Raw genomic sequence first — 23,192 nt, forward strand, 5'->3', positions numbered from 1 at the left:
AGGAATTTCTGCTGACAAACACTTGGCATGCTTCCTTCTGGATCAAAATGATAGGGAATCTAAACTGGCTAAACTTTAAAGAGAAGTTACTGCAGTCAACAGCCATGTAATAGTTTGCTAAGTCTTGGTATTAAACTTATGCTGCTGAATCATGGCAAAGAGCAAATCACTTTATCATCATTCTGGATTTTGATCTGGCAGGATAATCCTAAGAAGAAATGCAACATTTTTCATGGGCAAAAAAATCACCAGCAAGATCCACTTGTAAACAAAATACAGAAGAACCCATTTTAACAAAATGCCCAATTTCCATACCCATCCACCCCCGAAAAAAGAATAAATAATACAACAAAACAAAACAAATTACTCTAAAAAAACTCACAGATTCTTCGTCCTCTGCATCCGCATCTGCATCAGCATCTCCTGGAGGCTCGGCCGGTCTCAGCTGTCGCCCAGAACCTGAAAGCAGCAGGTGGGTTGTTGGTGTCTGTAGGAGCCACACAGAGCACAGAGCAGCCAGCCTGCAAGCTGAAGCCCTCCTGAGAAGCAAGGCTGGGGGACGTGCAGGACTGGCTGGAGAAAGGCCTGCTTTCACTCACATTCCTTATCTCAGACCTCATCAGGCTGATCTTTCCAAAGATACCAGAAATATTCATACCCAGAAATGTAAAGGCTTTTGTGAAGGCAAAAATTCCAAGATTGGAGAAAATGTAGAAAATGTAAAACTAGAAGTTGGCCAGATTTTCCTTTTTTAATTTTTTTTATTTTTTTTTTTTTTAATTTTTTACGACCAAGGCAGGCTTGAGGTATGTATTGGGCAGAATTGGCAGGGATTTGGCAGCTCTGGGGTGGTGTCTGTGGGAAGAGGTCAGGGACCACGCTATGTTGGACACAAATGTTTGCATCCAGCCTTACCTGCAATGCTGAACTGATCAGAGGAGCTTCTGGTACCTCTGTGAAAATGTGTTTAAGAAAGGGTGGTTAACACTGGGGAAAAAGAGACACTTCCACTAGAGGAGGAAGCTAGAGAAGACTGCACTAGAGCAGGAGGAGGGAGAGGCGATGGCGGAGCAGGAGAGATGCTGGAGCTAAATGGGACCTTGAGAAGGAGCTGGAGGAAGAAAAGCCACAAGAGCACAATCAGAGGGGAGGAGGCTTAATTCTGAAGGATGGGTGGCTGGTGGATAAACCCACTCTGGGGCTACTGAGTAGAAAGCAAGGCGTGGAAAAACAAAACCAGCCACAAGCTGCTGACCCCTGTCTTCTGCACCAACCCTCACCTCCCCAAAAGAACTGAGTGTAAGCCACAGCATGGGAACTGGAAACCAGAAAGACCAGAGGAGACGTGTGCAGCAAGGAGATGAGCTGTTTTTCCCTAAGTCCTTTTAATTATTGTTTTTAATTATCAGAATCACTAACTAAAAGTTACACAATTGGCAACAAATTAAATTGACTTAAAATCCTCATTTTGAACTCTTCCTTGCTTCTGATAGAGGTTTTAAGACAAGAGTGAACATCATGAAGCTTTGACAGTCATCGAGATTCTGCTTTCCTGGTTTTTAAAAGTATTCAGGGCAGAGAGAGATGGGGTGATGGAGATGAGCTGTTTGAAAAAGTAATGCTGTTGAAATGCCTTAAATTCGGCACCAAAGAATAAGAACAGTATGAATGCATCAGTGATTTCAGAGGTACAGGCTTAGCTAGTAGAGGACAATGTGGCTGAATTCCACATTCCCTGATACTCAGGCTGTTCTAATATATGCACGAGTCCTTGTCCTGATAACTATGTCTCTTTCTTCTCCATTTTTTCCAAGCCATGAGGCTGTCCAGTTCTGCAACTGCCATTAGTATACATAGTTTTGGCTCTCCTAAACAGACCCTCTGGGTTAAAAAATATGCTTGAAGACTAGAGAAGACAACAGCAAGCAGAACTGTGCAACTCACTCATTGTCTACTTTAAATGAGGAATCCCTGGACTGGAATGCAACATTCCTGGATGTGAATATTACATGCTGTGTTGCTGACAAGCTGGCACGACTTATGTATGCATGCAATCACTCCAACTTCTGCAAGTTGCCAAGCCCTTGTTAAAATGGCTGTGTTTTTGTTAGCCTTTCTTCATAGTTTTCTGATAGTCTACATTTATTTTTTGTTTGATTATTTGAAGTATTTTAGTATAAGCAGGATCTTCAGGCCACATGATCGGTAATGGGCCACTTTGTTAAGATGAATGGTGACAGTGTGCTTCCAGTGGGAATATCCTATGCCAGTTTGTGGGCCAAGTTTCCAAGTTGGGTAGAATAGAGGGCATCCTCATCAGCCATATGTACCTCACCTTAATCAGCTCCCCAGTGGCATTTTAGCTCCAGAGAACTGGAGCCAACTCAGAACACATCAGGGCTGCCAGATCATGCCTCCCTTAGCCTTCAAAGGGCTAGTCCTCATGTCTACAATGGACAATTCTAGAAAATGGTCTTAATGCAGACCCTAACTCAAATTAAAGACATGCATAAATTGATTTGATTTTTTTTCAAATGCTCTAGCATTGGCAATTTTCAGATAAAAAAACCCCCAAACCAAACAAAACCCCAAATCCTAGCACAAAACCTGGTCAAAAAATTACATGTGGATTTATGAACTTGATTTTTGTCATTTCTGCTTGAAAATTCTGGAATCCATTAATGAAGCTCTTTACCACATCTATTTTAATAAATATCATACGTGGAGAAGAGCTGCAGAACTGACGCTTGATTCTGTAGTTTGCTTAGAGCTTCTAAAGATTCAGGTGCCAACAGTGAATTTTATGGCAGTTACTGAAATTACAAGAAATAGTAAGGACTTAGTCTTGTGGCACTGCTGTATATGAATCCCACCCACAAGACCTGCAGTCCAGTAGAATGACATAACAATATTGTTTGGCTTGCTAGAGCCTTTGCTCCTCAGCGCAGCACTTCAAGGCTAATTACAGCATTGATTCCTGGTGGCTGCCAATAATTTTGCTACTGGAAAAGAAAAAGGAAAGAAGTATCTGGAAGTATCCTTGGGCTGGTTCACCATGGCATGTTGTTTGGGTCTAGGGCACCACAGCTATCCTATAGGTTCTAACTGGGGTAAAACGCTAAAACCAGATGCTTTAAACAAAGGATATTTAGAATGACCAGGTGATCAACACCTTCAAAATCTTCCTGTTGCTAAGACTGGGTTACTTGTAAAATCCAAGAGAATTAGATCACTTACTGAAGTGAGACCTGAACACTTATTACCCATCAAGATGTCATTTTAAAACAACAGACGACACTATCAATTCTTTTTCAGTGTGGATGTAGAGATAGACCTGGCTTAGATGACATCGCACCTGGGGCTGGGCCAGGAGAGAAGTTTCTTGTTTTCTGCCAGTTGTTGATCAAGCAAAGCAGTGCTGTATGATGCACAAGGGTGGCTTCACATGCTTCACCATTGTATTCACATGCTTGCCAAGTATTGGCAGGTCATTACTCTGCTTGTTCTTGCTAGAGGGGCTACAGTTCAAGGTTTGCCAAAATGTTGCCAGAAAATTCCCCTGCTGTTAAGAGGAAAACCTGTCAGGACAAAAGGTACCTTTCACCTACCTCCTGACGGGTAGGAAGAGAAAGAGTCCTCCTGTTAAAGCATTTAGTAAACTACTACCTCTCCTAAGTGGTGATAGTAGGACACCTTCCGACAAAATGGAGCAACAGACTATTGTGCCCAGGGCTGAGAGGGATGCAGCTGAGATTGCATGGAGGGACACCAGCTACAAAAATGACCAAAGCTTTGCAAAGAGGCATTTCCATGCACCCCTATTCCCCCAAACTCTGCCTACCTGTATACTAATTCTCCCCTCTACCATAGCTAACCCACGTAATAAAAAAACTACTTGTGCCTCTGATTCCTATTGCAGACTAAGATTTCCTTCATTTTTTTCCCCAGTACTTCAAAAACAAATCTGTAAAGGAAGAGAACTGCAGTACAATGATCAATTCCATTTTCAGTACAGCCTTTTTTTCTGCATATAGAAGACTGTGCCAATAAACTGTGATTTATATGCATGTCATGCTAATGCCCCAATAGTAGTGATGCCAACATTTTATAGGTTTTAACTTTAAAAAAAAACAACTCTGGACAATCAATGCTTTGTTCAAAATATTTTCATAAACAAGATGGAATTTACATCAGTGACTACTTCTAATAGCCACTGAACTGACTTCAGAACAAGGGAATTTTTTGAAAGTAGTCAGTAGGAGTTACACAGGCTGGAACATTTTCTAGCATATGACCGAAAATTGTCTTTGCTTTTCAAATGCAATTTTTAAAAGATTATTTTTTCTTTAATCTAGCAACCCAGATGGACTGTTTTGGGTAAACCCACAAAAATAGGTTAGTTTTTTGGTATTCACATTCAGTGGGTAACAGTCTCCAGGCCCACTTTTGAGATATTATAATCAATTAGAAGTATGACAGTGTCATCAAACTAAAATAAATTGCGCTTTAATACATTGTATGAACTGAAAAGAAACAGCTTTAACTGGGACACTGGTATATAAATCTACTATAATCTGTATCCTTTAGAATCAAATTAAGAATAAAAGAGCAAATAATATCAGAAATGTTAAAAAAAATAACTGTATATTCCTTTGCTGACCATCCTAGCTTTATTGCTTAGAAATTATATCTTTTTCTCTGCAATTTTTAGATTTGGACTTTTTGCCTTTGAAGATTTTATGCTAAATTATGAGCGAATATGAATATTGTGATTTCAGGTAATCTGCTCTTATTTTAAAGCATATAAGTTTTCCTTGCATCAACTTATTAGGCATCATCTTTCCTTCTAAAAGTGGCTTGTTTTGGTTTACTTTCTTTATTTTTATTTATATTTTTGTCTGAGATATCTAAAATACTGCTGTTGTTTTCCCAGAGATTTTAGTGTAGATCAGTTAAAACTGACAACAGTAGCAATGGTTGTAATGCACATATTTTTTACAAACATGCAGGTTAAATATTCTTGATTCTCAGGTAATACCCTCACAAGAAGTGGCTCCTTTTTGCCATATACTGACTACCATGAAATATCTAACTTTACCTCAAAAGCTAGTTCCTCTTAACAGACAGAAACCTGAGCTATGGCAACACATGTCCAGAGATGAAAGCTTGTATGCTTTACTCACTCATTTATTACTGTTTGTTAATATATGAAAATCACAACCTGTGCCTTCACTTTACTGGGATTTTGGGTGTTTTCTAGCTTTTCTTAGCTATGATAGTTAACAGCCCTGATTGGGCAGTGTTGTGGAAATGAATAGCTTTAAGTCCATAGCCAGTTGCAAGATTCATGCCCAGACATGTGGGCGAGGGTAGGACATCCTTAGGTCAGGTCTCTTCTGACAATGCAAAGCACACCCTGAGCACAACACCCAATTTGTATTATTAATAAGGAGGAGGAGGAGTGCATAACTGCAAGACAAACAACCATAGTTATAATTTACTATCATTGACATTGCTGGCACTGTGTTTGACCCAGGAAAGAATTCATACATATAGGTCAGTAGTATTCACAGCACTCCCTCATGTGTCTGTCTTGCTGTAAATAGAGTCGTGCATCACTGCATGGACAGTTTCAGCTGGCTCCTATCTCAGACCCCTCTTCCTGCAGTCATCAGTCCCTGTACCTGCTGATCTGCCTGTCTCTGTGCCCTCAGGAAGCCTGTCATGGGCCTGTTACTCCTCATGCATGTGTGGGTAGTCACTGCTAATGCCCTGCTCCAGAATTCCTCCTATTTTTTTATTTTTTTTTATTATTAAATACTTATTTTTTAATTAAAAAAGAAAAACGAATCCCATAATTTAAAAATTAAACCTCTTTCTCAAATTGGGTAGTGTGCCTGATTCCCACCACCACCCCCCTCACCCCAGCTTGTTCTCCCTGTCTTGCAGGTATCTCAATTACTGGGATTCCTTTTCTTCCCTCAGAGCTCTCACAGCCACTGGAGCAGCGCAGCTGCGAGGCCCCGCAACCCCTCCCACTTCACTTCTTACATTTAAAATAGGGAATATTTAGAATAGTTAGAATATTTTAAATCACAGGGCCCAGGTCAGGAAAGCACTTGATAACAGGAACACTATGCACATGCTTGGCATTCATCTTGGCCTCTCAAGAGCTGTTTTTCAGATAGGTAAGTTCACCTGACTTTAGTTTACTAAGAGAAACTTCTCACTTCAAGGTTATGGGCAAAAAGGCACCAATTCAAGCATTTTACTTTTTATTTGGCTATTTCAGTGCTTCAGTTTCTGTGTCTACTTTTTTATATACATCCCAATCCAGAGTCTTTTTTTTTTTTAGGTTCTATTTTTTTTTATGAGTTATTAAATTAATGCACCTTGCTGTGAGTTCTTTGGGTTTCCCAGGATATCCCAGAAGACTAGAGACTGATGAATGAACATAGATCAACCAGCTAATTAAAATATCCCTTCTGCTGGGCAACATTATCCAGCATACAAGCTATTGCATTCTTGGTTTGGTGGTTTGCTTAAAGATCTCATGACTGAAAAATGGCCTAAATCAGTTATTTTTTATTTTTTTAAGCCTGCACAGACAGCACTACAATGACAACAAAAGGGCTTTTTTTTTTTTTTTCCATCTCAGCTACCATTTTATGGATACAAACATGAATTTTTGACACTTCAAAGAACTATTTTCACCACTTTCCAAAATCAGCTGTGCTAAAGATCTCTGAATCCACAAGCAGATCTTTGTTTTCTGCTAATGGCATGAATAGGCTTGACAAACTGGGATCTGCCAACCCCTGTGCTAAAAATGTTGTGCAAATTATATGCACGAAAATAGTTGCTCAGTATCAGAAGTGGCCTGAAATGTTTCACTATTTCTCTTTGTTTCTCCCTCAGTTTTTTTCTTCACCTCAAGTTACAGATGGAAGGGTGACTTAGTGCTACATTAAAGAGGACTAAAAGCCTAGAGTTTTTGTAATGCTTCAAGGTCTATTGTTAAAAAGAAACAAACCATGGCAGATTTGTTGTCCAGAACTGCTGTCTGGAGGCCACACAGCAAAGAACATCTGCTCTAACACCACACCTTGGGTCCTGCTGAGTCTCTTTAAGTGCAAATGCCAAGATTAAGTATAAAGACCCTGAAGAAAACATACTAGGAACACACTCCAGGAGTGTGTAGGACTGCTCAGTGCAAGGGGCTTGGCTGTAGTAGTTCATCCTCACCAGCCAAATGCTCCTGGGCAGTTTGGTGGAGGAGTCATGTCCTTCCAAGCAAGGGAATCTTTATCTGCAAATAAAGCTCTTTATGTATGAATTTGCCAGAACATTTGCTTCCTTGCAGAAACTGCCATGAGGTTTAAAGCCTAGCCCATGGCACAGGTTCTTGCACACTCTATGTAGGCTTGACTATGATCTCCAGCAGGGCCTCAGCATTGCCAGTAAACAGATCCAACTAAATTGGGGAAAACTATCAGTGAAAAATCAAGAGGTTCACCTTCTACAGAGATTTCCTAGTGCATTCCAGAGATCTGGATTCATTCCATTGTCCTGCAATATCCCACGGACTGAGTTACAACAACTGCTGGGCAGGGCTCTGGGGCATGGCAGGACTGCGGCGGGAATGCCACGGCTGTCACTCTATCCGGGCAGGATACGTGGCAATGGGGAGATGCAGGCACAGTGTCACGGAGGGGGCTGCCTCTCCCACCCCTCCATTGCAGGAATGTAATGTTACTTCACTTGAACCACTGCCAGAGAGACAGCGGGGACACCCAGTAGCTCCACCTAGACAAACCAGCCTGTCAGCTCTGAAATGAACAAATGCCACAGCAGAAAAAGCAGCCGTTCTGCCTCAGAAAAAGTGATCAAGTGAGGAATGGCACCTCCCCTTTGGTGTCCTCCCTCTGCCCTGTGCTGGGAGTAGGACCCTGCCCACCCAGCCCTTTTAATTGTGGTCTCCCTACCTATTTCTGTGGGATTAAGACAAAGGACTAGTGCGTGGAATGAAGGTAAAGATTTTGCTGCAGAAGTGCCTTAGCAGGCCTTATTATCTGCCGGATGATATCAGAACCAGCTAAACCTGTGTTCAAGCTATACTCCCACCTTTGTTTCGTGCTTGGCTTGGTAATGGCCCCTGACTGCTCCCTGTCACTGGGCTGCATACTCGTGCTGTGATGGATGCAGCACAGACTTTTGGAGCCAAAAGCAGAGACTTGTATCACAGCCGAGCTAAAGCAGCAGCTACTCCCAAATAACCAACGTGAGAATAGTTTCCTTCCATTCAAGGCACGAACAAGATGTTTTGATTCAATGCCTTGGTATGTTAAGTTGCCCTTGTTGGCAGTAGAGTACTTCATTAAAAACTTTCAAATCACCTTGTCTCAAAACCTTCTGAACACAGAAAATATATGTAACTTACAATCATGAGGCTCCTCGCCTGGCTGGAGACCTGTTCATGAAGTCAGCTCCTACTTCTATCAAAAGGGATGGTACTCTGCTCTACAAAGTACATAGAAGTAGAGCAATTTCTAGGGAATGAAGATTTCTTACAGACCATACTGAGCTCTGTAGGACATTATAGAGCCTATTCTACAGGTTGACAAGCATCAGGGAAGATGTGGAAGAGCAGTGGCAGCTAAAAACAGTTGCAAACACTACCATAAAAAGAGAAACAGCCCCCAGATGAAAAGGAGAGTGAATGGCTTTCCCATGAGTGTGTGTTTGTTGATAAGTTCTGCCCACAGGTTTAAAACTATTAGAAGCATGCCTGCTCACACTTCACAAGAGGAGCAAAACCTTTAATGAGAGTGATCAGAAAGGAGCCCTTTATTTTTACAGTGCTCCATCTTTCTTCTGATGGTAAAGGCAGAATTAAGTAGACTCCATATCACATTTCATATCATCAGAATAAATTACACTGGTGGGACTCTGCACAGAGTTTCTCAGCTTAAGTAATTTTTAAACATGAAAAGCACACAAGTTTTTTTTCCAAGCCTTTTTTTTTTTTTTTTCAGTTGTCAAATTGAAATTTCCCAGATCCTGGGCTAATGAGTTTCATCCAGCTATCACTATTTTTTTTTTGTTACTTGGCTATGAAGGAAATGTAATTTGGCCAGATACACGTAACTCTTCTGGTACAAGATTAAAATATTTACTAAAATGTTTTATTAGTCTGGTATTTCACCTGTTGTTCAAATGAATAATGTTCCACAGGAGTAACACAGTATTTGAAAAAAAGCTCTCAACCAGAGTTTGTTGTGAGAACTTGATTAGAATGATGTCTTATAAATGGTCAATACGTGACACTCTCTCCTGGTCCATCACTCCTTTCACTAGCTAAAATACAGCTGCAAGTGGCAGGGTGGAAAAAGCAGCTGGAGAAATGCTCATGGCACCCACCAGATGACCAGAGGCTCAGTGCTGTTTCCCCCTACCTGATGGTTCTATCTCAAAAGAACAAGTTCTGCATCATCTCAGCATTTTAATCTGACGATTGCCTGGAGGGTAGGTGTAACCTCCTGCCCTGGGTCTCTGTGCTCACTTGTCTTAGGCAGGAATTTTCCTCTCTCAGGTTTTACATGACAGAATGGGTTTCCAATGTGTGTTTTACCTCCTGCATGAATTCCCACGGTGGTCTGGTGCGTAATTATAGTGAGATGGTGTGACATTAGGACCCTGTCTGATAACTGTCAGTTATGATCTTTTCCCAGAACTGCAGGGCTTCCCTTCTCACAAAGACACTAACAGAAGGGAATGACTTTTCAGCAGTTGTTGTTATGTAGGTCCTAGTTCCCAAACTGAAAGAAAATTGCTTCCCACCCTTTTGGACAGGGCAAAAGCAAGTTAAGGATTCATAGCCAAATAAAGCAACAAAGACTGGTCTAATCCACTGTGATCCTCAACAGTTTTATCTCCTGGGACTCTCAACGATTTTATCTCTTGGGATATACTGCTTTTACTAATGATTGAGGCCCTACCAGCACTATAAAACTTTGCACAGTTACCCAGCTAAAATCTCCTAGTGTGCCACTGTCTATCTGGACAGTCTGGATTTCAAGAAGGCCTTCATGGGCACATGGCATGTTGCAAGCAAAGTGCTCTCACTTGCTTACCAGCTTCAGAAACCATAGCTGGAACTACGCTGCTGTTATTTGGCTATTCAATATTATGATTAGGCACCTTGCAGCTTTTATCATCTGAAAGAAACACCTTCACCTATTTCACAAACCAGTGGTTTAGAGTGGAGGCAAAGCTGCTTTCTTCTCAGAGCAAGGGACTATCCTCCCTGTTAGCTTGCTGTGAACTCAGCTCTTATCATGACTTGCATAGAAGTAGAGGCAGGTGGGTGCCTATTGAAGATAAGGCCCATAAAGCTCACACAAATTAACTTTCCCACATTCCTTCTCCTGGCTGATTCAGCCCCCCAAGAATCCAGGCTTCTCTCAGTGCAGATTCCTTGTTCCACTGCCGAAGCACAGCCCTGCTCAGATTTAGAAATATACCACATGAACAAATGCATTAAAAATGATTGTTCTGCCCATGTAGGCTTGACTGGCAGCCCTGAACACTGAATTTCTCTGCCTGCAGAGTCCAGATTGTTTGAGGAGCAGTGGCTGTAACCCCAAGCTCCTCTCAAGGTAGCCCAGTACTGACCCAGAGAGGTAGCAAGTGAAGTCGGCTTCTTGTTCTCTGGCACATTAAAGGATGTTAATTTTTTGTACTTTTGGTAGAGAGCACATTTGTCCCCTAAGAACAGGTCTTAAGAAGAGAGGATCTACCAACATTATGCAAAAAAGCCCCATGGGGGCTTTATATAAATGGCTCTTACTACTCCAAATAAGAAACAAATTTTTCAGCCCAAACTGCTCTTCAAAACCACTGCTTTAAAACCAACCTTGTCACAATCAATGCACAGTAAAATATTTTGTATTTTTATATAACTATAAAAATACACATACATACATATATATATGTAATTTTTTTCACTATAAAGATCCCTATGGTGTAGGAAGATTTTTCATTTCTCTTTGCTTCACTGATAAAATTCAGTGCAGAACAAAGTGCCTACATTTAGCAACATTAATAGAGTGATGTTACTTTATACTTCTCTCTGGTATGCTCAGCATAGCCCCTCTCGAAACAGGAATGCAGCAAAAACCTTGTAGCTTTTCCACAACCTTTTATGGGGGCTTTTATATAAATATCTGTCCTTGGAAATGGGTTTTCAGTTTGACAGAAAGTTCCCTGGGCAACTTGTTTGGATCTAAATCACCACAGAGGAAAATATGTCTTAAGCTTTGAAATGCCTTAATGTATATGTCATAAAAAAGATATGGGATAAAGGTGACAGAAATTATCATGGGAAAATATTTTACATCAAAGATTAAGTTAGCAGTTCCCTCACTTTGTTAAGATAAAAATCTTTTCTGTCAATAAACAGTGATGGTAGCAAAATAGTATTTGGCACAGCTCACTTTCTCTTCGTTTTTTATATGGTGTATGCAAGTCCCTTTAAAATTAGAGAGAAATTCTGGATACATTCTGTGGGTTTACAAATGCATAACAGCTCATTTACAGATATATTAATCCGCTTAATCAATAATTTGATTAGTATAGCTCTGCTCACCTCGTGTAGTAAAAAACTGAAGAAATGCACTACAAACTTGGTTTTCAGCCCAAAAAAGGTCAGATTTCAAAAGAATTCAATAGGTGCCATACCAGAAGGTAGTCCTCTTGTTTCAGTTGATTGCTATTCACCTTTTTTAAACATCTTTCCCCAGTAGAGGTATACCTTGCCCCAGCATTTTACAAACCTGCAGTTTCATAACTGTCTTTTGCAAATCAAATTTGCAAACTTAATTATCATGGTTTGAAATTAGAAATAATCAGACATGTGAGACTGAAAAACTTTGTAATTTTAAGTGCATGTTACGTTATAGAAGGAGAAACTGAAGGTGAAAAACTTTCTTGGCATTAGATTTTTGCAAAGAAAACTAATATTTGAATCTTTGCCTGTGGTTTTGAAATAATTCAGTGCTCATTTTCCCTTTCCATGCCATCTAGCCAGCACTGAGGCACCCAAAAATAACAAACCAGCATGCTTGCCTAATAGATTAGAGGAAAACACAGTTTAGTTAAGGAAATAGATTTCAGTTTTACGTTTCACAGAGGCTAGTATAAACGACAAGGAGAAAACATTTTTTAAAGACCCATGATGGCAGTTCTGGATTTCATTTTGTTTAAAGACACAAATAGCGAGAAAGCAACTGCACTGCAGCTCGTCCATGTAGTAACTGGTGAATGAATTGAGATGGGTGGAGTTGTTTGAAAGCACTAAGAGGACTATTTCTTGGATTTGATTATCAACTCTAAGGCTGATTCATAACAGTTTCAAACACTCAGAGCCTCTCTGCAATAAGAAAATAATGAGATCTTCTGGAAATGAGTAACTGTTTCTTTAGCATAATGGTCAAGGCACACACAGGTTAAATATTTTTTAACTCGGTTAAAACAGGATGCATTATTTTTGAAGGCTCATGGTAACATTTTTCTTGATGAGTAGCTGTGCTAGATTCAGACTAATGTGTAAGGGAGAGTAAATTACATTTTGCCCTTTAGCCAGATCAAGGGCTCTTCTGAAATCAACAGCCTTGTACCAAAACAAAGCTAGGATGAAGAATAGGAAAACCCCAGAGCTTCAGTTACAGTCTTTGAGATCTAACTCTGAGAAGGTGGGTCTCATTCTCCTCTCAGGTGGCTTCTTCAGAGTCATTTACACCTGTGCATCAGGAAGACAGGCCAGCAGCTTGTCCCCACTTTGCAGAATGGCAATGACTGCCTCGATTTGCAAAGCTGTAGAGAGTTTGAGTGCAAGAGGACAGAACAGGAGGCACCTGGAGATGCCCTTCTGTCCATCTGTAGGTTTTTCTACAGAGTATTTTAAAACCAATGGTGTTTTACTAATGCTTTCTTGCACCTTGCCTCATGCAACAGCCCCAGTGAGGACTCAAATTTCTCCTTGAGCTGTAGGTCATCACATGGCAGCAGAGAGACTATTGCTCTTCTCTTATGGAAGATGTGTTTGCGTTCCTTGCCCCAGCACCATACACAGTTTACACTCAACAAATCCAGAAAAGGAGAACAATTGCTACCATGAAATTACCCTCTCTACTTTTTATAAGGGGATTAATTTTCATTTCACTGTCAGCAAACAACAATCTCTACCATCATCTTACTGCAATCTTTTTAAACACTCTAGTCCCAAAGTTCCCCATGAACTAACACGTCAATGATGCTTTAGGAATGGCTGAAATACTTGCTTCACATGCTGTCAGTTTTGACAGCACTCTGCAGCTACATTGAGAACAGAACTTGATTTTTCTTCATTATAAATACTTTGAATAATACTTAATCACGTTTTAAATCCTCTAATGGGGAAGGTCTGTACCCATTTGACCACAAGGGAGTAAAGGAAACAGAAAAGTATTGGACTGATTTTTTAAGAAAACAAGCAGTGCAGGGCTTAAGGCAACTGAGCACAGATAGGAAAAGTGCAAAGACTACCCAGCCCTAGCCCAAAGTAAGTCACACCTGCTAAAGGAAAAACAGCCCCTTTTATACTTCTACACCAGCTAAATCTACCCTGGTAAGATTATCTCAAAAGATTTTGAAAAGCCACGAGGGCCAGGGTTTCAAGTGTGTGGGACCCAGAACCAACAACTCTAAGCAAAGCACAGTGGACAGGGACAGGGCTAAAACGTAGGATCTCCTGGGGCTTGTTGTTCTGCTTTTGGGTTTGGTTAGGGAAAAGAGCTCTTTGGTTTTGGAACACAGCTAGGTCAACACTTGGTGCTAAATATTTTCTTAATCCTTGGACTTTGAAGACATGTTTTCAGAGGGCCTCTGCACACATGTGCAAACTACATATTGCTGTGGGGTTATCCTCTTGCAGCTAGAACCACTGGCCCAGTTAAAGACTTCTGGATGGGTCAGTACAAGAAGGTTCTGATGGTTTTGTTGCTCTTATTACTTGGACACATGTGGATATTACTTACACATTACTCTGCACACCTCTGCAGTGCGGAAGGTCACAAACACTTCACAGCTATGTGTCTGAACAGAGTAGTCCAAAAATGTATCCAATTTATAGGGAAGTTTAAGCTCTCCTTGCTGAGTGGTGCCAGCTCAGGGACACCGGAAAACACGTTTTTCATGCATGTGTTTTTTATTAAATGCAGCTGTCAATAAAGAGAAGGGCTCATGTTCTTGAAAAGGTGCAGCAAAGAAAAGACAAATTATTGGAATAAAGCATTAACAGCAATGTGCCTGCTCTGCCTAGGCTAAAATCACCACTTCTGTAGAGCCTCCAGGGCACCCTTTAAACCAGCTGGCTCAGGGACCAGTAGCTGCCTCGCTGTGAGATTTCAGTGAACGCTGGTACCAACCCAGCCACCTCGCCAGGGCAGCCAGTCCTTGCCGCACCAGCCGCTCCTCCCCGTCCCCAGCGCGGCAGGATCAACATCAGCTCTGTGAGCTGCACCTCCCTGTGCTGCAGAGGCACATCTGGAGGGACACTCTCTTCAAGCAAGCCTTGCTCTCCTGCCATGCTGCAGATAATGTTTTCCAAGTGTGCTGGCAGTGAACTTAAACCATCTACTGCAACGTGATCATGCCTACCTCTCATCTTTTTGCTGCAGGAAAACTACAGAGGTGAAAACAGCAAAGGCAAAGTGAGCATTCATTTGCTTGATGTTAATTTTCCTCTTATTCAATAGATACAGATTCAGATTTGTACTCTGATCCAAATGCATATTCTGAAGGAGCTCAGCTGGATTTATACCAGTGCAACAGGAGAATTTGGCTTGTGATGTTCAGATGACAACATCAGTTAACAGACTTGCTTATTTCTCTGGGTTTTCTATGAAGCCCCTACTCAAGGAGTTTAACAGCCTAACTGTGATGCAGTTCTGTGGCAACAGTGTGCCACATAAATTAAGCTAACTCTGGGTAATATCACAAAAAAAATGTGTTTATAGCTTCATGCCAGTTTCTGACTAATGCTTTTGTTTGTTGCTATAGCAAACCACACATGAATCTGATAGCCAAAAGCATGTTTATGACTAACCTTAGTTCTCTGGGGATTGAAAATATGGAATAAAAAAAAAGCCACAACATACAATGTGAGGAGAATATGATAGGAAACACCTTTTTTGGCACGAGTTACTGTGAACATTAAAAGTGAAGAACATCATGAGTGGAAAACATTAGGAAATGGGAACTGTGGGAATAACCGGCTTTAACCCTCAATGATTCAAATAGAGCTTTTATTTTACATGGCCAAGTTGTCTGTGAGGAGCTAGAGAACATTGCAGGAAGTCCTGGATGTGTGTTAAGGAATGGATTTAAGCCTCCGAAGTCTGGAGAAGCTTTAGATTGCACTTCAAAACATTCAGACCACTTTATTCAAGGTGATTCTTACACTCTGCCTTGACACCTAGGACACTGGTATTCACTTAATTTCTATTATAATTTATACTGTGGTAGTTTCCAAGAGCCTGTTCCAAGACTGACACCTCATTACGCTGTACAAATACACAGTGGTGAACAGCGCTGGCACTAGGGAGCTCTCTACCAAACTACTGGGAGAGTCAAAGGGAGAGGAGGATGGACAGGAGTTGGAGAGGCAATGCGACTGCACCACCCACCAAATCAGAGGTTGAATCCAGGTGTCTTACACCGCAGCTCACTTGACTGATTCAGGTTGCCAAAAAAGTTACCGTGGGAAGAAAAATACATGTTACCTTGCAGCAGAGGGAAGAATCAATACAGCCAAAGTGATTCCTAAACTAGGATAACTTGCAACAAAGCTACATCATGTCAGACAAAATTTGTACTAGTATTGTCCTGTTATTCTTAATGATTTCATTTCTTCTGGAATGAAAAAAAAAAAATAAAATAAAAAATAAAGAGGACTATTGCCACATAGTGTTTAGACACAGATCAGTTTCTGTCAGTGTTTTCTACTGATATGAATGACTCTGCCTTCAGACTGCATATTGTATCTTGATTCACACATCTGTACTGAGCACAAAGGCATTTGATTATCACAATTCATGTCATGTTCTTCCATAATTTATCCCAACTCTCAGTAGAGAGGGAGGTCTGACCAAACTTAGGTGTTCCAGGTATTTCCAAGGAGGTGCTCATGAAAGACATCTTGACCCACCAGGAGGTTAAACCAGACAGTGTCATAAATGGAAGCTCATAAAAATCTGTAGGACTTGGATGGTAACTTTTGTGCCTACTCAAGCAAGACATCCATTGGCCTCAATGAAACTGATAAGTGTCACACTACATCATATTAATCTTGTAATTCAGACTGTGATATACACTGAGATCTGCTTGAATTCTATCTTGTGAAATGCAGCAGAGCACACAGCACTGCACACAGTAATTACACCTGCATCCTTGTCAGAATACATACGTTTGGAAAAAAAAACAACACCCAAGCATTTTGTAGATTAGCCATGAATTCAATCAATATATACAGCAAGTAGCATTAAAACATCAGTGCTGTAAAAAGTGAAAAACAAAGATAAATAACATATAAACAGAATTTTTCCAGCTCTAGCCTAAATATCACTTCTGGACTAGAGAGCAATTGCTGGTGACATGTAGAAAACTATATATTACTCTCTCTTTGCTTTCACATACCTTTTTAGTTCTCACATTTTCATCTTATTGAAAAAAAAACGAAAAGCTGCCAGGCTTCTTTCCTCCACATTGAGAACCTGAAAATAGCTTTGGGTAAGGGAAGCAAAACACAGAGACCATTTCAAAATAGCTTCCTCATTTCCTGTGACTTGCTTTTTTCTCTGTGGGCTCTCAAAGGGCATGGCTACCCCTCTCACACCCCCCAGGGCATCGATCACACAAACAGCACTGCCTGGCACATATGAATACCCAGCCTGGCAGCCATAGAATTTGGTCACAGTCACCAAGAAAGTCTCTGCACCTGCCCAGCGAGAACTGTGTGAAAGCAGGAGAGTTCTCCCTGCCTCACAGAAAGGAAGGTAGCAACACAAAAAACTGACTCGCATAAAGTCACAAAGCAAGTTGGCAGCAGAGCCAGCAATAAATACAATCCAGATGTTGTGGATTCCACCTCCTCCCTGCACCATGCTGCCTCTCTTAGCTCAGTGCTGGAAGGAAATGTTTTAAATTGACTCATCCCTCTTTTCCCTTTGTCAATAGAAATTAAAGCAGGCATCTGACTGCCTAAGCCTTGAATGCTCCAATGGTTTCCAAGGCTTGCAGTGAAGTCAGCCAACATTTCTATTTAATCCAGCCCTAATGGACAACTTCAAGTGAATTCTTTGCCAACTAACCTATCAGTGCAAAACTCATCTAAGCACATATTACTTTTATATAGATATGTATTGTAGATACATATTTAATGACTTTGCAAAGAAGCACTAATTAAAAAAATTACAGAAATACTATGGTTGTAACTCAGCCAAACAGTGAATACATTGAGCCACTACTATTAAAAACAAATTATTTTTGTAAGATTTAAATCAAGCCTCTATACCTTCTTACCATATTGAAAGGTAGGAAAGTCTATCAGAATGGTTCTTGCGTTGAACTCGCTCAGGTCTGCTTAATGAATGATAGTTAATTAGCAGGAATTCTCCTTGAATTTATTTTGTGGACAGAATGTTCAAATATTTAAGATTTGCTCATTAAGCTATCTAATAGTGTCTATGTGGACAACTTCCATGCATTTTCTGTAAGTGATGTAAATCTCATTTCCAAGGGAATACGTCATGTCCTGTGAGCAAAATATCCTTACTGCGGTCAGCCCAAGGTGAGTCCAGGTCTCTGAGTGGTTGAACACACTCTAACTTGCCTTTTTTTCCAACCTCGAGGCACATGCCACTCCATTTTTCCTGCCTGTCACCATAAACACCCAGCTGGGAGCTGTGGAAGTTGTGCTGCTGTTGCTATAACTGCACTGCCAATGTGGTGCTCTGGCTACCAAAGGGTGCTTCAGGGGAGCAGGGCAGAAGCTAAAAAAGAAGTGCAGCATTGCACATCATAACCTTCTCTCCCCCAGACTCCTGATGGGAGTGACAGTGGGGACTAAAACTTTCGCAGCTGCAGGTGTCCTAAGATGCATAACTCCTCTAAAACCTTCCTTATTTTTTCTTGACTAGAAAACAAACGTACATGCGCAGGGCAAGATTTGGCATTCAGGTCTCTGAGCAGAGGCCTCTGCCCCTTCAGAGGACAGCAGCAGGAGATCCCACACATAGCAAGATCACAGTGTTCATGCTTAATTGTACTATCCACCTCCACCATGAGCACTTTGCACAAGCCCACATACTGCATAACTGCATCCACAGCTTTGCTCCAGCCAATCGGGACTTTTTATAATCGAGAAATTCTAAGGTCTTCCTTACAATGAAACAAACCAAAAAGCAGCCCCCAAAAAAGCCTTCCTTCTTTCTCTGTAAATCTGTTGCCTCTTTACTGCCACCTCCGTTTTGCTCGACTTGCTTGACACAAAGTTTGTTGCTCCTCTGAGGCACACCTGGGTAGATGGCCATATATCACTTACGGTGGTGGGGCCTTAACCTGCCATCAGGCTGCCGCAGCAGTAAATGAGAAGAATAAGTCTTGACAAACAGGGCTGGTCTGTGCCATTTTTTATGCAACAATAGTAAGTTTGACTGATTTGAGTCCGCTCTCTCAAAATCTCTGCAAAGCAGGAAACTCTCACTCATCCTTCTCCTCAGAGCTATTGCAGGCAGGTTAAGGACATTGCTCCTTGCTGCAATTTGTCAGTGCCAATTTGGCAAGTCCCAGTGCCCTTCCCTGGAGCACGCAAGCTCTGGCTGGCCTTGCACGTAGTTCCAAGTGTGTCCTACAGCCAAAACCTTATCATAGCCCATCTCTATCTCCCTACAAGTATGGAGTTAGTGGAGGAGTAAGTGTGGTCTGTTTGTGCTGGTGTGACAGCCAGCTCTTGATTTGGATTAGTGCGTGATGGCTTTTCCTCCTTCTCTGCCCCTTACTGGACATGCAAATGAGAAGGATTTGTAAGAAGGAGAACATTTCATGGTGCTTTTTTTTTTTTTTTTTGTGGTTTCTTTTTGCGTGTGTGCATTTTGTTTGTTTGTTTGTTTTGTTTTAGTACCCTCTTTTGCCTTCCCTTTGCTCCCTGGGGCAAATGAAAGCTCCAGGCCCAGGCTCATGGCTGTATCCATGTGTGCTGCCAGGGGCCTGACTTTTGTCAGCCCAGGCCATGAAATAACAGTGTGACAGTGCAGAAGTGTTCCTGCAGCACCCAAGTTTGCCTGCAGTTCCCCACGCAGAGGCCTGCTGGCAGAAGACCAGTTTTTGATGCATGTCACAACTTGGGAGAGCACTGCAGAAGGGCTGCTTCCCTATCACATGGCAGGGTGGAGATCTGCTGACTCCAACCCCCCTTTTTCAAAGCAGGGATGAGACTGAACATGAATCAGCAATGAGCCCAAAACACAAAGGAGTGCAAATTAATTAATAAAATATAGCTGAGAGTGGCAGGGACAACAGGGTCACCAGGAACACCCCAAATGCCTTGCCCACAACAAGGGATACTGAGTGTCTCACTGCTTACATGCTCCACAGCTTCTGGGATTGATGCGTCATTTATAAGGTGTTTCCCCTGGGCTGGAAAAGCTGTGGCTGCCCAAGGGGGTGAGGAAGGGGTTTTGCTGCATGGGGTTGTCTCATCCATGCTAGTTTTCACTGTGGTGTGTCTGGATGTGTGTGTGTGTGACCCTGCTGACTGTTCTGTCAATGCTCTTGAGAAATAACCCAAAATAATTGTTTTTCTTTCTCTGCCATTTGCCTCTGTCCCTGCTCTGGGGTTGTCTTTGGCTCCATCACAGCATCATGAGGGTTTGCAGGCACCTTGAGGCCACCTTGCTTAGGTGCTGGCAATGGGCTGTGCTGTGGGCTCCTCTGCTTGCAAACCTGTCTTTTTGCCAAGATATCCGCTCTCAATGCTGTGTCTGCCAGGCAGACTGCCCCCAGAGATACCAGCCTGCAAAGGACTTGGAGGCTGGCCTGTCACAAGTTTCCTTCATGAGTGTTGCATGAATTTAAACTTTGCTTCAAAAAAAAAAATTAAAAAAAAATCTAGGGACTGGAAACAGGAGAACAGGTTTTTTCCACAGGTGTTCCCTTGACATGCCTTGCCAACAGCTATGGTCCACATCCAACAAGTTAATCCGACTCATCTACTTCAATGTCTCTATTTCAGAGCACCTCGTGACCCTCCAGTGATGACTGCCCTGAGCTCCCCTGCCAGCCTCACACTGCCAGGCTGAGCACCATTTGCCTGCATGCAAACACCCCACCTGCTGAGCCACCAACCCACCTGCTCTGCCACCTGCCTGCCGTAGCCCTGCCTGCTGCTGTGCTCTGCAGTTGCCTCCCAAGCAAGCCACAGCCCTATGCTGAAAGATATGGATTGCGTCATTGTCTGAAATCAAGAGAGAGAGACATTCCTGCATTTGTACAGCAACGTGCTCCAGAGCCCGTAGGTTGACTGGGATGTCATCTTGCCAGCACTGGTGGGATGTACAGTAAATACTGCTGACACGTGTAGCTGTGGGTGCTGGCCCTGCTGTCCTTCAAACAATGCCTGTGCTACCAGATTCTCCCCACCTACAGCCACTGAGACCCTGCCACTCTGGGGCATTGTAGTTTTCAATACCCTCTGAGCAGCGTGGCCTCTGAATAGACATACCCCATGTGTCCACATCATACCCCATGTGTCCACATCATACCCATGTGCCACTGACCAGCCCACACTCCCAGTCCTGCTGTGCTCATCATGGACCAGCACTGGCCCTATGGTCAGGATGAGGGCAGTTCTGCAGGACCAGGACTGTTTATCCACAGTATCAAAGCAGAAAAACAGCAAAAGAGAGAGAGGGGGGGAAGCACGAGTCAGAACTCCTAGGGAAATGTGCAGTGGACAGTTTGCTTGGGCTCCTCAGACTCCTGATGGCTGCTGTGCTCTCCTCACCATGAGACCCAGGGATGATTCAATGTCACATGCACTGAGCACCCTCTTTTCTTTCTAAGAAACAAACTGATGTGTTTATGAGATTACATTTGTTCTTGATCTTATCTCCAACTGCTGGGCTTATTCTCTGGGCTTCAAGTTTATTTAGAATTAATAAGATTTATATATTTGGTTGGTGAAGCAGGTAATGTATACATTATAATTATGCAATTAATGCTCTCATCTCTGTGACGAACCTTCCTGGCATAACCCTGTACAGTTATCCAAAAGCTTCTTTTTAATCTTTGAGGAAGGATACTTTTAAAAAGAAAAATATTATTTTTCCTGCTATCTGCATCCCATCCATTTCATTCACAGATTCCTGTCAGACTGACTGAAGCACCACTGTAGACATATAATCCAAATAGACGTGTAAGATCACAGTACCATTACTAAATGTATTCTTTTCATAACAGTTCTATGAGGGTCCTGCCTCCACCCAGCTCTGCAGATCACATACATGTCCCCTTATGAATATCTGTGTTTGAAATACCTTTCAAAAGTCTATTTTACACCCTTGAATAAGTTAGCATCACAACTGAGGCATCATTTGCCTTTGTAACCATCCATCACCATGAGTACAAATGCTACATGTAGTCATTCTCCTGTGAAAATGCCCAGTTTGCTTCCAAAATGGGCTCTGACTAACTCGTTACTTTAACTAGGCACTGAGTCGGCTGAGCTATTTGTTGCACCAATAATTTTGTTCTCATTATCAAGCCCACTAGGTGAAAAAGTCAGCCTTATGGAGTGTGAGGACACCGTTCATATAAAAATCAATGCAACTTTGCACTAAAGCATAAATCAGATCAGCTCTGACATATATGAAAATATTTGGGGAATGTTTAATAACATTTTTGCATGCTTGTAAATTATTTGCTTTTGGCTTATTTTAGAAGCCAGAACAGGGAAAGCTCAGCTCACACCAGGAAATACCAGCTGTTAAACACACCAGCTTTCTCCTGATAGTTTCACAGATCTTTGGCTCATATACCTCCCAGTAAACCCACACACATTTCAAATAAAAACCCCAACCCAACCTTTTGGTCTGAAGGAGAGTTGCTAACCTCTTTGAGATTCATCAAAAGCTGATTTTTAACTATTTTTCAAAATAACAATTCCTAGCCCCACCTAAACCTTCCCCCCCCCTCCTTCAGAATACAATGCAAACATCAGTTAAAGCAGTTCTTGCTGTGTAGAAAAGCTTTGATTCCATTCACCATCAAACTCATTTTTTGCTTGTAGCAAATTTCTTCTTCATGCTAAAATTTCCATTTTGGAGTCTACTCCTCCAAGTACTTTTACTAAGGTTGGATTTTTGGATTAAAATGCAAATGACATGAGGGAAGGAAGCATTCCTACATGTACTTATTTTGAGGGAAAAGCAGAGTGTTGTGCCCGGCTGACAGGCAAAGGGCTGGGTTCTGGGGCAAACCACACCACAAGTAAACCAAGAGGTGACCTGTGGAAAGCTGAATCACATTAGCTTTCTAGGGCAGGTATGGAGTATGGGGTACCAAGGAAAAACAGGGACGACTGGACTGATAAAGTTTGAGAGTTTTCAGGACTCACTGCAAAGTGGAAGATTTTATATCCATAGCAGGTTATCAGACTATTGAGCTAGGACTTGTAGAAATGGAAATGAAACCTTTGCTTTTCAGTTCTGGTTGAGTGAGGCTGCAGATACCCTGTTCTTCAAGGGGAGAACTGGGAGCTCAGCAGGCAGGTAGAAAGGTATTTAAAATCAGATGGCTGGCAGGGTAACAGCTGCTCCCCTGACTCTGAGAATGTCAGGCACAGCCCCCTGCTATCAAAATCAAGTGGTGTTTGTTCTCTTAACTACAGAGAAGAAACAACATTTGTCCAACAGTGAAGAACAGTTACTATGTCTTTGGCGTCTCGAGCATTTATCAGCAGGCTTGGAAATCATATGAACCTTATCTGCTTGTTTGTGTTTTTGAAAAACAGATAACTTTGCCCTCTGAAGACACTGCTATCTTTATTGGGCAGATGAAGTGGGCTTGGTGCCTGCTCTGCTCCAGGCATTTGCATT

General features: G+C 41.9%; 1 protein-coding gene across 1 annotated transcript in view; it reads right to left on the reverse strand.

The window, feature by feature from the left end:
- Positions 1-23,192, reverse strand: part of LOC104391415 (protein AHNAK2-like) — a gene marked incomplete at its 3' end in the record, with an annotated part of 32,957 nt that overhangs the window by 5,518 nt on the left and 4,247 nt on the right. The window contains exon 2 of the mRNA XM_010000688.1: positions 383-459. The remainder of the gene's footprint in view (positions 1-382; positions 460-23,192) is intronic.

The sequence above is a fragment of the Chaetura pelagica genome, unplaced genomic scaffold, assembly GCF_000747805.2.
Source record: "Chaetura pelagica isolate M959 unplaced genomic scaffold, ChaPel_1.0 scaffold36, whole genome shotgun sequence".
NCBI lineage: Eukaryota > Metazoa > Chordata > Aves > Apodiformes > Apodidae > Chaetura > Chaetura pelagica.